This window comes from Anguilla anguilla, chromosome 2 (assembly GCF_013347855.1).
Source record: "Anguilla anguilla isolate fAngAng1 chromosome 2, fAngAng1.pri, whole genome shotgun sequence".
Classification (NCBI taxonomy): domain Eukaryota; kingdom Metazoa; phylum Chordata; class Actinopteri; order Anguilliformes; family Anguillidae; genus Anguilla; species Anguilla anguilla.
The window spans coordinates 1,138,112-1,150,475 of NC_049202.1; the positions used below are offsets into that span (position 1 = coordinate 1,138,112).

A 12,364-nucleotide genomic window follows, 5' to 3' on the forward strand; every position below is an offset into this window, starting at 1 on the left:
GTCGCAAAACCCAATTTAGTTCGGTCCTTTGGTTTAAAATGAAAATCCGAAGATTAATTGACTAATGCAATTAGTTTTCAACAGCATGTTCTGCACAGAAACATGCTCCCACCCCCCCACCCACCCCAAACATTTCTCAGCTGTTTAAGTATACAATGATATATATAATATTTAATATGTCTTCCCCAAACAATTTCACAAAAACCTGGATTTCAAATGCCCATGCTTCTCAGTATGAATATTTGAGTAAATGAAAATTCACTTATATGGAGCAGTTATGCCAACAAAACGGTTATATCTTCACTGCATTTTTATTATGCCACCTCTCCAACTGCCACATTCCTCAGTGCCTACGCATTAAGAAAGGATGACTTTAGCTGTTCAAAATGAGGGTGTTTGTCACATTTCTGATGTCCTAGATACCAGATCAGAACTGAGACCAACTGCTCTTCACTCCAGCCTGAGATGGCAGCTGTTTAATCAGGATGATAAATAAGCACTTTGTGAAGATCAAAGTTGTTCTCTGTGTGTGCGTCTGGACCATTTACAACAGCCTGACAGCTGGCTTGTAAAATAAAGGCGCATAGAAACTGATGGAAAATAAATGATTATGCATTGTTATGAACACATTTCTGAGATTTTAGAATTACTGAACACCTACATACATATTTATATCACATTAATCTTGATTAAGCAGACTGCAAATACATCAGCTGAATGACATTCGAAGCCAGGTTTACAACTTTTTTCCTGTTTAAGGAAGTCAAGGGTTTAATGTATTTAACTGCTAATTAAATTAGCGATGTCAATACCATGACAAATGATGTTTACCTGACAGTAAGTCAATTTACTCCTCTGCAGCACCCATCCACACTCCTTCCTAAGATCCTGACAATGCTCACACTGCTAAATATGCAGATGTCAGCCAAAAGTGCGGTCTTAAAACCACCACGGCTGAACAGTCTGCTTTGTACTGCACAAGCAGAATTACTGTTCTCGCAGTAAGGCCTGCCACAGATCCAAAGCCATGTGTGTTGAATTGTTTAATAGTTCTCAAAAGGAAGAGGCCCGTATGCAGGAGACGTGATCGTCTTCCTCACTCTGTAGGTCCTGTAGTGTGGTACTCCAGTCCAGACAGAGATGTGGCACGAGTATTACAGGGCTTTTATGATACTTGGATTTGTGTGGACTTGGCCGTGGAAGCACAAAAAGATTAAATTAGCATTTTTACTGCTTAATAAAAATGGCTTTTCCGTGCGGGTGCCTGGCCTGCCACAGTAAAGAAGATAACGAAGAGGAAGGGCGTTTGCATTAGTGCTGCTGCAGTCGTTCAACATTAGCAAGGACAGCCTTGCTTATGTTATGTGTTCTTCTCCAGGTTGTAATACTCATGCTGTAATCCACTGTTGTGTAGACAGCATAGCTTGCACATGCTTGCTAGATAGAAGTAGCATTACAAGCTAACTTTGTGTGTGTTTTGCATAGCAAGAAAATGTTTCATTGACTGTTTAGTCTGTTTATTTTTAATCTTTACATTTTAACCTATGAAAAATATAGGAACAGAGTAAACTCTATACATGGAGAGTACATTTTACTCTGACAGAGTGCAGTTAATCCCCGCTGGGTTCACATATATTCTGTCAGAGCTGAATTAACCATCTAAGTTGCGAGAACAAGAAAAATACATGGATTACATCTAGGAGAGTGGCAGGGGACTGCTCTATTACATCAGCGAAGAGACCTCCTTACTTCGGTCTTTATTCATGGGATGTGTCCGCAGATGTAAACGACCTGATTGGTCACTCCAGAGCATCGCACTGAGCATGCCCAGTTCTCCTTTCCGCTTAGCCGTGGCCATGTTGGGAATCATAGCAGGATCACCTGGCGCAGGTGGGGGTCCGGCAGGAAGCTGGCCAGCGTAAAGGCCTAATCTAATATGGACACACGGTCACACATCCATTTCACTCCTTCACTTTCATTTATACACAATCGTAACATCCAGTCCTTTAAGATCATTGACAGTTTGCTGCTGAAATGCAGATTAATTTTGCCATCAAATGACAGAGGGGGAAGAAACTGTGTTTTGAGCACTGAACTGCAAAATTATAGGAAATTTTGTTCCCTCTCTAGCAGACACTAGAAACGAAATCATAGAGTTGTCAGTTTTTTTATTGAGGATGTTTTTTTGAAAAGCGACGCCTGGTCACTCAGTCTGAAGGTTGTTACAGCTTCACATCGAAATAAATAACATTCTGTTGTGTAATTTGGCATCACAATGTGTCCTAATGACGCACAGTCAATACACACTAAATAATAGTGTCTTGCACAGTTGACAGCTTCAGACATAATTGACCAATATGTTTCCAGCAGAGGCGCACTGGGCAGAGAGCGCTGGAGACTGACAGAAGCTATTGAGCATGTCACTATATCCCAGCATACTTATAAAGCAATGTCAGGCCAGGGATGGGGTTGTTGTCAGTTATTTGTGATTGTGTTTATGAGGGCACATTACCAGGTTTTTTTCTTTTAAAAGAAATTGTCTGGTTAAGTAATTTCCCGTCCAGTACATCAAGTTTACCATCCGTCAAATGTGACAGACAGTTGTAGAATCCCTATGACATTCAATCCACTATGATTAAATAAAAAATTTAAAAAATAAATTCAATACCTTCAGTCCCCAATTTACAAACTTTGACTGACAAATAAAAAAAATATGACTTATTATTTCAATTTATTTTTGCAAATTTTGGTCTTGGTAGACTTACAAGACAAAACAACTTGTGACTGTTTACTCATATGGGCCACAGGGAACACAGTGTGTCTGTAAGCAGTCATCACCAGTTTCAAACTGTGTGTCACAACAACAGTTATAAAGAAATCAATGTTGTAATTTCAGTCTTGTCAAAAATGCAAAAAAGTCTTAAGGTTTGAGCCTAAAACAGTAGGAACACTTCCACAATTTTTAAAAGGACCTTACTTTTTTCAGGGATTGTATAACTGCATGTATAGACTCATACATAATTAGTTTCTTTCTTCAGCTCCAGTAGTGCAGGGGACCATCAAAAAACATGGACCACATTCAGATTTAAATACGTGAAAATGAAAAGGATTTAGTTTAGTCAGGAAACGAGGGCATTAGGCTGTTGAGCCCTTTTGTAATGATTGGTAGTGGCGCGTCCAAAGTGTAATATTTTCCTCACATACATGCAGAGAAACGAGATCCGCAAACAGACAACGGCCCTGACAGCGACAGCGACTTGAAATCACGGTGGCACACTGTAGGCAGTGTGAAGATTTACTCCGAGCTACCGCAGGCTAACAATACGTCCCCCGTTCTACTGAGAGCGCCCTCAAGGACTGCAACACTGTTTGCTCTCAAAAGTTCACCGTGCCGAGCCAAGGTCTGCTTCTCTTCTGTTACTCCATTTTTTTTTTTTTTTTTTAAAGAAAAGAAAAAAGTTTCTATTCAGTGGTGGTCTAGCGTTGTTCTCAGAGATGACAATAGGTGGAAACGTTATCTTTCATTACACAAAGTATAAATAGTGTAATCTACCGGCCCTGTCAATCACGATGATTGATTACAGGCTGTCGCGCGGGAGAGTGACATATTAGAAAAGTTTTGTTAACAATGCCTATTGCGAGTCTGCCTGCCACAGAAGCTGGTGATTAATGTGTTGTCAGCCTGTAATCCCACACCCCTGGCTAATGAGGCAAGAATTTATCATCTTTACAGACTGGCAGATGTCAGAGGCAAAGGAATCCAAGTGCTGGAAACAATATACTTTTTCTTACCGTGCCTGACAAGCCTGACAGGCTTTAAAAAAACCACAAAGAGGCGCTGGGTAAGCATGAGCTTCAATGAGGGAGCTTTCATTTGGCAACCCTCCCCCCCTTTAAATTCAGCGAATCAACAAACTCGCCCTCAGAACAGGAGGGTGGAGAAGAAAAAAAAAAACAACAAACATATCACCTTTAAACTAACATCTCCTTCAGGCCAAGATACGCATTGTATGCTGGGAACATGGTGTCGTCTGTTCGCTGCATCAGAGAAAAAGGGAATATACCACACATATGTATGCTCTGCTGCTATCTGTTTATCAGGCTACATTCAAAATGCATTGTGAGCAGGGATATAACAAGCTGCTTTTTAAAAGAACAGCTATTTTAATTAATTGTTTTCTTCATTGAATATTCATAAAAAGTAGGTTTCCAATTTTTTAAAAATCTGAACAAATGCATGATACACTCTAAATACAAGTAAAGATTTTAAGAAATAATGTGCAGTTCTGTTTTTGCAGAGAAATATTATTCAGCCAAAAAATGGCTCGCGGAAAGCCATGTTATAATGGGGTGTAGTTACTTTAAATATTGCCTCATGATGTTTGTGCTTCAAAAGCTAAAACCTTGGCATGCTCTTTTGCGCAGAGACAAATAGAGAGAAGCTCGCAAACAGCCCATTTGTGTTTAATTAAGCCAGCAACATCTTGCTATCATCCGAGGAAAACAAAAAATTAAACTGCAATTAAAATATAAGCAACGATGCTCTGGGATTCCACCCCTTCCCAGCAGAACAGAATGTTCAACTGGCAGCCTGTGCTCTGTAATTGCCAAGAACATCAGTTAATAAGTATCATAATTGAAGTAAAACAGCAGTTCAGTAATCATTAGGAAAACTGAACCCACTAACAGCCTCTTGCTGGCTTCGAACTGTTGTGGGAAAAAAGGGGAAGGAGAGACTCATTCATCAAAATGGGATCATGTGGTACATTAATAATTGGCTGGGTCTAAATAATTCCAGGTGTTTGCTGAAATTGTGGTTTAAGTGAAAGCAATCCATTTTCTTTAAAGTCTTAGGAAAACGGCTGACTTTCGGGAAATGGATGTTAACAGAATACTATAATTGCAGTAGAGAACCAGAAATACTATTCATGCGTGTGTGTGGAGATATTTATACATGTATAGATCGTTACACAATTGAAAATGCCAATAAAAACAATATAATACATATGCAAGCAACAACCACTGACAATAGTTGAAAAAAGTTGTTCTTTTATTACTGTGCAAACTTACACATTCTAGCATGTAAAACTGAAGTAATTTCCAAAAACTTTTTTTGCCATTACTACTTATTGGAGTTCTTGAAGACCTTCCCATAATACATTGAGCCTTTAAGTCAAGGATATGCAGAACGATAACGATTGATCATACATTGTAGATATTTGACTACAACCAATATATCTTGAAATGTATATAGCAGGTAAATATATTGGCAAACAACATCTGTTTTCAAAAAGAAACAGAAATTAGCCAATGTCTGTTATACACACACACATTATACATCAGTTAACATTACGGGGCTAATCAAGCAGGAACTGTTAAAAAACATCTGCTTGTCTAAATTTGTAACTGCCATATATTATTCATTATTGAAGGTCAAATGACGTTGGGGTCACACGCCCCAACACTCGGGCTAATAAATCAGACCCGGAGCAGTTATTAGTAATCACATGTGCTTTAAACTTTTACAGTCTGTTTATGATGTGTAATTTAACTTGAATTATGTAAGCGCCTATGAGTCATCCCTCTAATTGCAGTTGTTTTTGGGGAACGGTGCCCTTGACTTGACCTCTCCGGAGTTGCCAGTTCTCTTGCGAGAGCTTATCGGCTTGACTGAAAACACTGCCTCCTGACACCTCTGTGCAACAGCTAGGCTCCCCGGCCAGGAGAACTGCCAAAATAAGTATGTCTTTCATCTTTTTTTCTCAACCGTGGCAATGTGCAGGCCCTCATAATTAATCTTGTCTTGGGCCTCTTCTGTTTCAGGACAGGTCTGGGGCCTCCTCGTGCTACGTTCTGTCTTAAAAGTCTTAAAAACAAGTTTAATGAAAGTCTTAAAAACAAGTTTAATAAAAAGTATTAAGTTTAATAAAAGTCTTCAAAACAAGTTTAATAGCGGTGGTATTGTTACCGTGGCGACACTGAGACAGAAGTCAGGCTATATATCTGTCTATCTATCCATCTCTCTTTTCTCTCCATGTACCCATCCAGAAAATATATCAGTCTGTATCTGGACTTTTCTTTTCAGAACAAATGGGATTATAGAGCAGAAAAATAAATATATACAGTTGCCGGTGAAACAGGTCCGTCTTCATTTCTGGGGTAATATAACCGTCCCGCAGACAGCGCAACGTCTTGTAAAACAAGAAAGAAGACAGCGCTGGGCCATTACCCATTGTGTTTTTATGACAGTGTGACTGATCAGCGCTGTATCAATTACCTCTACGGGAGGACGCGAGAAACACGGGCAGGTCCGTCTTGCGATTCGTTCACATCCGGAGAGAGAATGCCTCAGGTCCGGATTTTTAAAAAAGCAGCGACGCGCATTGTCCTCTAAACAACGGAGAAAAGAAGCAGAGGTTACTTTTTAAGTTCCTTGTTTATACCTACTTTGAATGTAAACCACACAAATCTAATTTCTAATTTAATTTTCAGGGGGGAAAAAAGGTGCCAAGTTATGGGAGTGAATCACTCACTTCAGCCACTGTTGAGAACCTTTGCCAATAAGGAAGTAGCCGCAGTATCCTTATGATGTTAATTTAACACTTTCCCCACATCCCAAGGCATATTGGCATATACACACTGTACTGTACTCAGATTATTAATATGTCAGTAATAAGGAAAAGGCACTGGCACTTTCATTGAAGCATTTATTATTGCATGGAAATGGACTTAACCGCATGTATAGATAGAGTATATACTGCATGTACATATGAAACATTAAACCAGGCAGCAGGCAGGGCCACATCAGCATATCAAATTGAAATGCTGTTTAATCTTACGTTAATCTTTCTCAAAATACAACTCAGCATTTAGTGCAAGTGTAGTGTGTGCCTGGTCCTTTTGTTACTATTACCTGGAACTGGATCTTTTTGGCACTCAAAATGGCGGCAGTGTTTTTGAGGCGAGAGGGTAAAACTAGGAAGGCCGTGAAGAGCTGTGAAGACTATGAATCTGTAAAATGCTTTAACTGAAGTTTATGGTTTCATCATAATTAATCTATGAATTTAAAGATATGATGAAAGAAAGTAAAATCTCATTCCTGTCCCTTTAATGAAAAATGGGTTGTGTTCGTGAGAAATGTTTCTGCAAACCCATAACTTGACATTCTACAAACATAGAAATTTAATAACCACAGGTTTGACCATAACAATGCACAAGGAAATAGACCTCAAAACTGTATTTTTAAATAAAATGTCTTCCGGTGGCCATTTTATAATGAATCAAGGTGCTTAATTTTCCCCCTGTAGGTTGTAAACAAGTTTTGACTTACCGGTTAACATTCTGGAGTCAGGAAAAGGTCATGAATTTTGAAAAGTTATGGCATTCAGACTGCATGAAAAAATACGGCCGTTTTATTTAAGACGAACGGCCCACCAAAGGGCAGAGAATGGTTTATAGTGGCTGCTCGGACCATGGTCATTTTGCCGCGATGCCAGGGGTTTCCAAAGTTCAAAACAATTCTTTATTTTCTTGAACAGTAACCTTAACCATAAATTATGACTTGCTTCTCAAAAACGAGGGGCTTTGGCCTGTTAGCCCAGTGTGCATTTTGCATAAAGAGAGCAGAAAGGGTACTTTAATTATGCATATTCTTTTAATTCAGCGTGTATACATTGATATACATATTATTTTAACGAAAGCTAGATAAACGTGACTATTAAATAAGTACCATGATGCACAGTGTGCTTCAAAATATTAATAAAAAGTATTAATGAAAAATTAGGATAATAATGTTGAAATTAATATTATGTTACTGTTGGCACATTTCTTAAAATAAACAGGATTTTTCTTTTGTCAGGAAAATGACTCCAGGGCTTGAGAAAGTAATTGGTTGGACATGCCAAACATCCAGCAATCAGGGTCATTCAGTTTCCCCTGGGTGGGTTAAATTCTTTCCAATACATTTTTCAAAATTTTTTATCATTAAAATGAAAGTGTGTGTGTGCAAGCGCATGGAACATATTTATCTCATGTATTGATCATTTTGTTCAGACATAACCTTGCCTCAGCCTTGAAGATGAGAAGCATTTTCTCTGCTTCGCAGCGGTTTGATGTTAAGTTTAATCCCGCACTACATATTCACAAACACATTAAAAACAACATTGATTAAATTAATTATGTGAAAAATTCACGGCTCTGTAGCCCACGCCTAATCCGCCTTCATTTGATTTTAAATTAAGCCAGAGATTTAGTTGATTTAAGCTCTTTCGCTACTTCCAAATATGTACAGTAGATGGACTTCAGACTAAAAAAAAAGAAAAAAAAAAAAGCTTTCCTCAATTATCCATCCTGTCATTCTGTGGAACAAAAAAAAAAAAAGAAAGAAAGAAAATGGGGGGAGTGGTAATTATAGCGTGTTATAACATTGCTAATGACACCCTGTCTTTTACTGTAAGACGCCCTGCCGCACACACACGCGGTAAAAGCGAGTTCCCGCCGTCACCTCCAGCGCTCACACCGAGCGCAGGCTTCGTCTGCGGCCTCCACTAACTGGTGACCTGCTCCGCTGGTCAGCGGACAATCGGGACGATGACGATGACGATGATGAAGGTAATTAAGGGCAGGGCGTGCGCACGCCCCACAGAGCTTATTATGGCTGACATATCAGGTCTCATCAGACTCAAAACAAACGGCATGTAAATGGCGTCCTCGCAGTGGCACTGAGCTCGGGCGGAACTCTGGGCTGAGGCTCGAACTGAATCTGTGTCTGCTTCCACCTCACAAAGCTCCTCCTTCAAAACAGCAACTCCCAGCATGCAAAGCAGAGCCAATCCAGATCAGAAGATCTTAAAACAAAACAGTTTTTTTTTTTTTAAATCCCCCATTATGGCAAACTCTTTTTTGAGTTTTTATAGTTTATTGAGTTAAATCAGTTACACAAGTCTCCCTTTGTAACCAAGATCTACTTTGTTTTCATCTGATCAAAAGATTAATTAATTATCATTTTTTAAATTCAATATTTGCTTAATCAAAGCAGAATTGCAAAAATGAAATTAATTAATCGGTTGATCAGATGAAAACTAAGTAGATATACAATTTGTAAATACATGTTCACTACCCAAGACTCAGTATTTTGGGATTGTGAACATGTTTTTGCAAACTGTATTTCTGCTTTGTTTTCATTGTAGGGAGCTACACAAAGACTACAGTGCGTTTCTTTACACAAGTCAAGGAAAACTGAAATAAGGACCTTGTAGATGAAAAAAAAGATTTTGTAAAGAGGTACATTCTATCATTTTGTTTTCCCTTTTAAATTCAAATTACAGTTTTGTTTCACTTGCAACTTTAAAGTTCAATCATGCAACCTCATGAATAGACAGAAAAGAATAAAACAATCTGGAAAACAGTCTTGTTAAAAAAAACAAAACAGTTTGCTTTATCTTTGCATGTGCTTTTTTAACCCAGTCATTTCAAATTTATCCACTCCATGGGTAGTCTGCTTTGTTCTCACCATTTCCCTGCTTAATCCTTCATCTAATTCATGGGATGCTGAAAGGAAAAGGTCTGATTGATTGGTTTTTATAATAATAATAATAATTATTATATTTTATCATCTTCCCATTGCATAAAATCAATTCTTACCACACGTAGGGGGAAACTAATTGAGAATCAAACGTAACAAATCGCAGAGCAGACTCTGCTCCGAGACGGCTGCAAGCCTCAGAAGGAGCAGGGGCGAATAATTAGCGGGCCGGGGCCTAATTAAGCGATCGCGGCTGGCGTGTGCGCGTGCTGTCAGCCCGATGTGTAGCCCTGTCAGGCCCAGCGACACCGCCCAGCCCGGACAGGCCCTGTCGACTCGGATCTGGGCTTAGGCACACGAAACGGGGTCAGAATCTGGTCATTAAAAAGAAACTCCTTCATCATGGGGGTACCAAACCATGCAAAGACCACTACTTCAAAGGGAACGCGAACCAGGGATTTGAAAGGGATTTTTATTTTTACAATAAAGCAAGTGTAAACAATAGAGTGTAGTGAAGATAAAGAGCGGTCAGATAATGAGAACAGCCCATAATAATCACAAATTACCGAGGTCAACAACGAGTAAGAAGTCACAGAAATCATTTACATGATCAAAAAACGAAAACAGGGCTAAAATCAATGACGTACTTAACCTTTGACCTGGGATTACAAAAATATGGATATACATGTTTAGTTAGACACCAGGAGCTACATAGCTAGTAACACTATACATAGCCAAGACAACAATATGGTGTCTTTGGGTAATAGCTACTGAGAAAAATGATCACATTTGATCACAGTATTTCAAGCCTCTATAATGTGATCTATATGTGAAGTTTGAATATAAAGGGGTTTGTTATTGAAACTGCCTCATTGGTCAAACTGCCTGAAGAGATTCACCACAGTCTGGAGAGACAGAATGCTAACATTACTTGTGGCTAAATGAGAAAAGAGAAATAGATTTGGCAACTTGCTTCCTCACTCTTGACAGACGGTCACTTTTTGCTCATCAGACTGGACTCCGCTTACTAGCAAGTTCATCGTGGCTGCAAGCACCCAAAGAGTCTGACCAGTCCTGTCCATCTGTCTAATAATACTACTAATAATTATTATCATCATCGCCATCATCATAGTGTTACTCAGATCATCATCATAGATCCAACAGATAAAAATTTTATATTTTTATATTTATATTTTATTCATGGGCCAGGATCAGGGCCTCTCAAATTGGTGTCAAATATACCCTAACACATCCACAGTGCCATGGTAGCGGAAGAGGCTAAAAGTAGAAGAGGAAAAAAAACACACCGTGATTATAACTCACAGGCGATAGCATCACCCAGCCGAAACGTAATCTTTAAAATAAATAGAAAATGACGCCTAAAATATAAATAGAAGATAAATAAGAATTTTAAAAAATCTTCAACACATCTGCCAAACTGTCATTCCCGACATCATAAATATCTTTTTAAGTCATCAGACATGCTGTATCTCTCTTTCTGGGGGGGGGGGGGGGGGGGGGGGGGGGGGGAATGTCATAAGATACACGCCGATGACAACGGATTCTTTCATAGGCAGGCATAAATGGAGGAACCGGCACGTCAGGACTGAAAATCAAAGGCAGAGAGGCAACACCACAGTGGAGGGCGACAACAGATGTGCATACAGGTGAAGACAGCGCCCCGAAGAGACTCGCCAGATCCCACGCCGCAGTGACAGACAGGCCGATGATGATGAGGAGGAAGATGAAGACGGGTGAAAAACCAGGACAGACATTTTCAGCAACGTTTGATCGCAGGCTAGATAAAATAAAAATAATTAAATAGAACTGCACACACACGCACGCGCACACGCACACACATGCGCACACACACACTCACACACACAATCAGACACACACACACACACACACACAATTAAACCTACAGTAGGGACAGTTCAGGCTGGATGAAAGTTAAGGTAATAAACTGGACGTATTGGGTTATTGGCTTATCGACAATGAAAAGATCTCTAAACACAAATCCAAAAAATGTAGACGCGAGCCAGCCCTGCTCGGAGGTCACCTTCCGTAGATAACCTGAAACCGCTTGGGTACTGCAAGGCAACACTCAAACAGCCTATCGGGGATACAAGACAACAATACGGGGATAGTAATGGCTCAATGAGTCAGTTAGCGGTTAAAGTGGAACAAAATGGCGGAAATGCACGGAAAGTGACAACAGGTAATGCCAGGAATGTTTCTGTGAGGCAGGTAATGTCGGAGGACAGGGGGACTGCTGTCACCCAGCAAATAAGCTACTTAATCCTCCCACAGTAATGTGCCAAACTCGGCACATTGTTTGTTCTATCTTTTAACATCAGTTATGGCCACATCTGATGATCTGTTTACAAGCTCTTCTGTCGCCGGATGACAGCTTCCTCTTAAACAGAGGCAAGGATTTTAATGACATCACTCATCATCTCAAAGGCTGAACCAGCTCATTCACAAATATAAATGTTATGACTCAAAAAAAAAAAACGTACTGGCAGCTATTCCCAGCTTTAGATACTGGAGCAGGTCTATATGTTGCCTATTTGGGAATTTAGCAGATGTTCTCATCCAGAGCAACTTACACACCTTACATTCTTTGCACAGAATGTTTACACAGCTGGATATTTACCGAAGCGATTCAGGTGAGCTTGCTGTAGGGTACAGCCGCAGCACCTCACTTGGGAATCAAACCCGCAGCCCTGGCGTCCAGTACGCTAACTGCTATGCCACATCGCCGACCCTCGTGCTGCTTTCCCTCAGTGCTCACACATTACTTTCCATTACAGCAGCCACCCAAGGCCGCGTTTCAAA

The 12,364-nt window shown here is 39.8% G+C and overlaps 1 long non-coding RNA gene across 2 annotated transcripts in view; it reads right to left on the bottom strand.

The window, feature by feature from the left end:
* The window catches only part of LOC118219698, a 289,497-nt gene that overhangs the window by 19,208 nt on the left and 257,925 nt on the right, over positions 1-12,364 (bottom strand). Inside the window, exon 3 of one of the 2 annotated variants that reach the window (XR_004763822.1) lies at positions 6,366-6,390. The exons of the other annotated variant lie outside the window; for it this stretch is intronic. This is a non-coding gene — a long non-coding RNA (uncharacterized LOC118219698). Of the gene's footprint in view, positions 1-6,365; positions 6,391-12,364 lie in introns of those variants that run through there. 2 annotated transcript variants of the gene reach the window in all.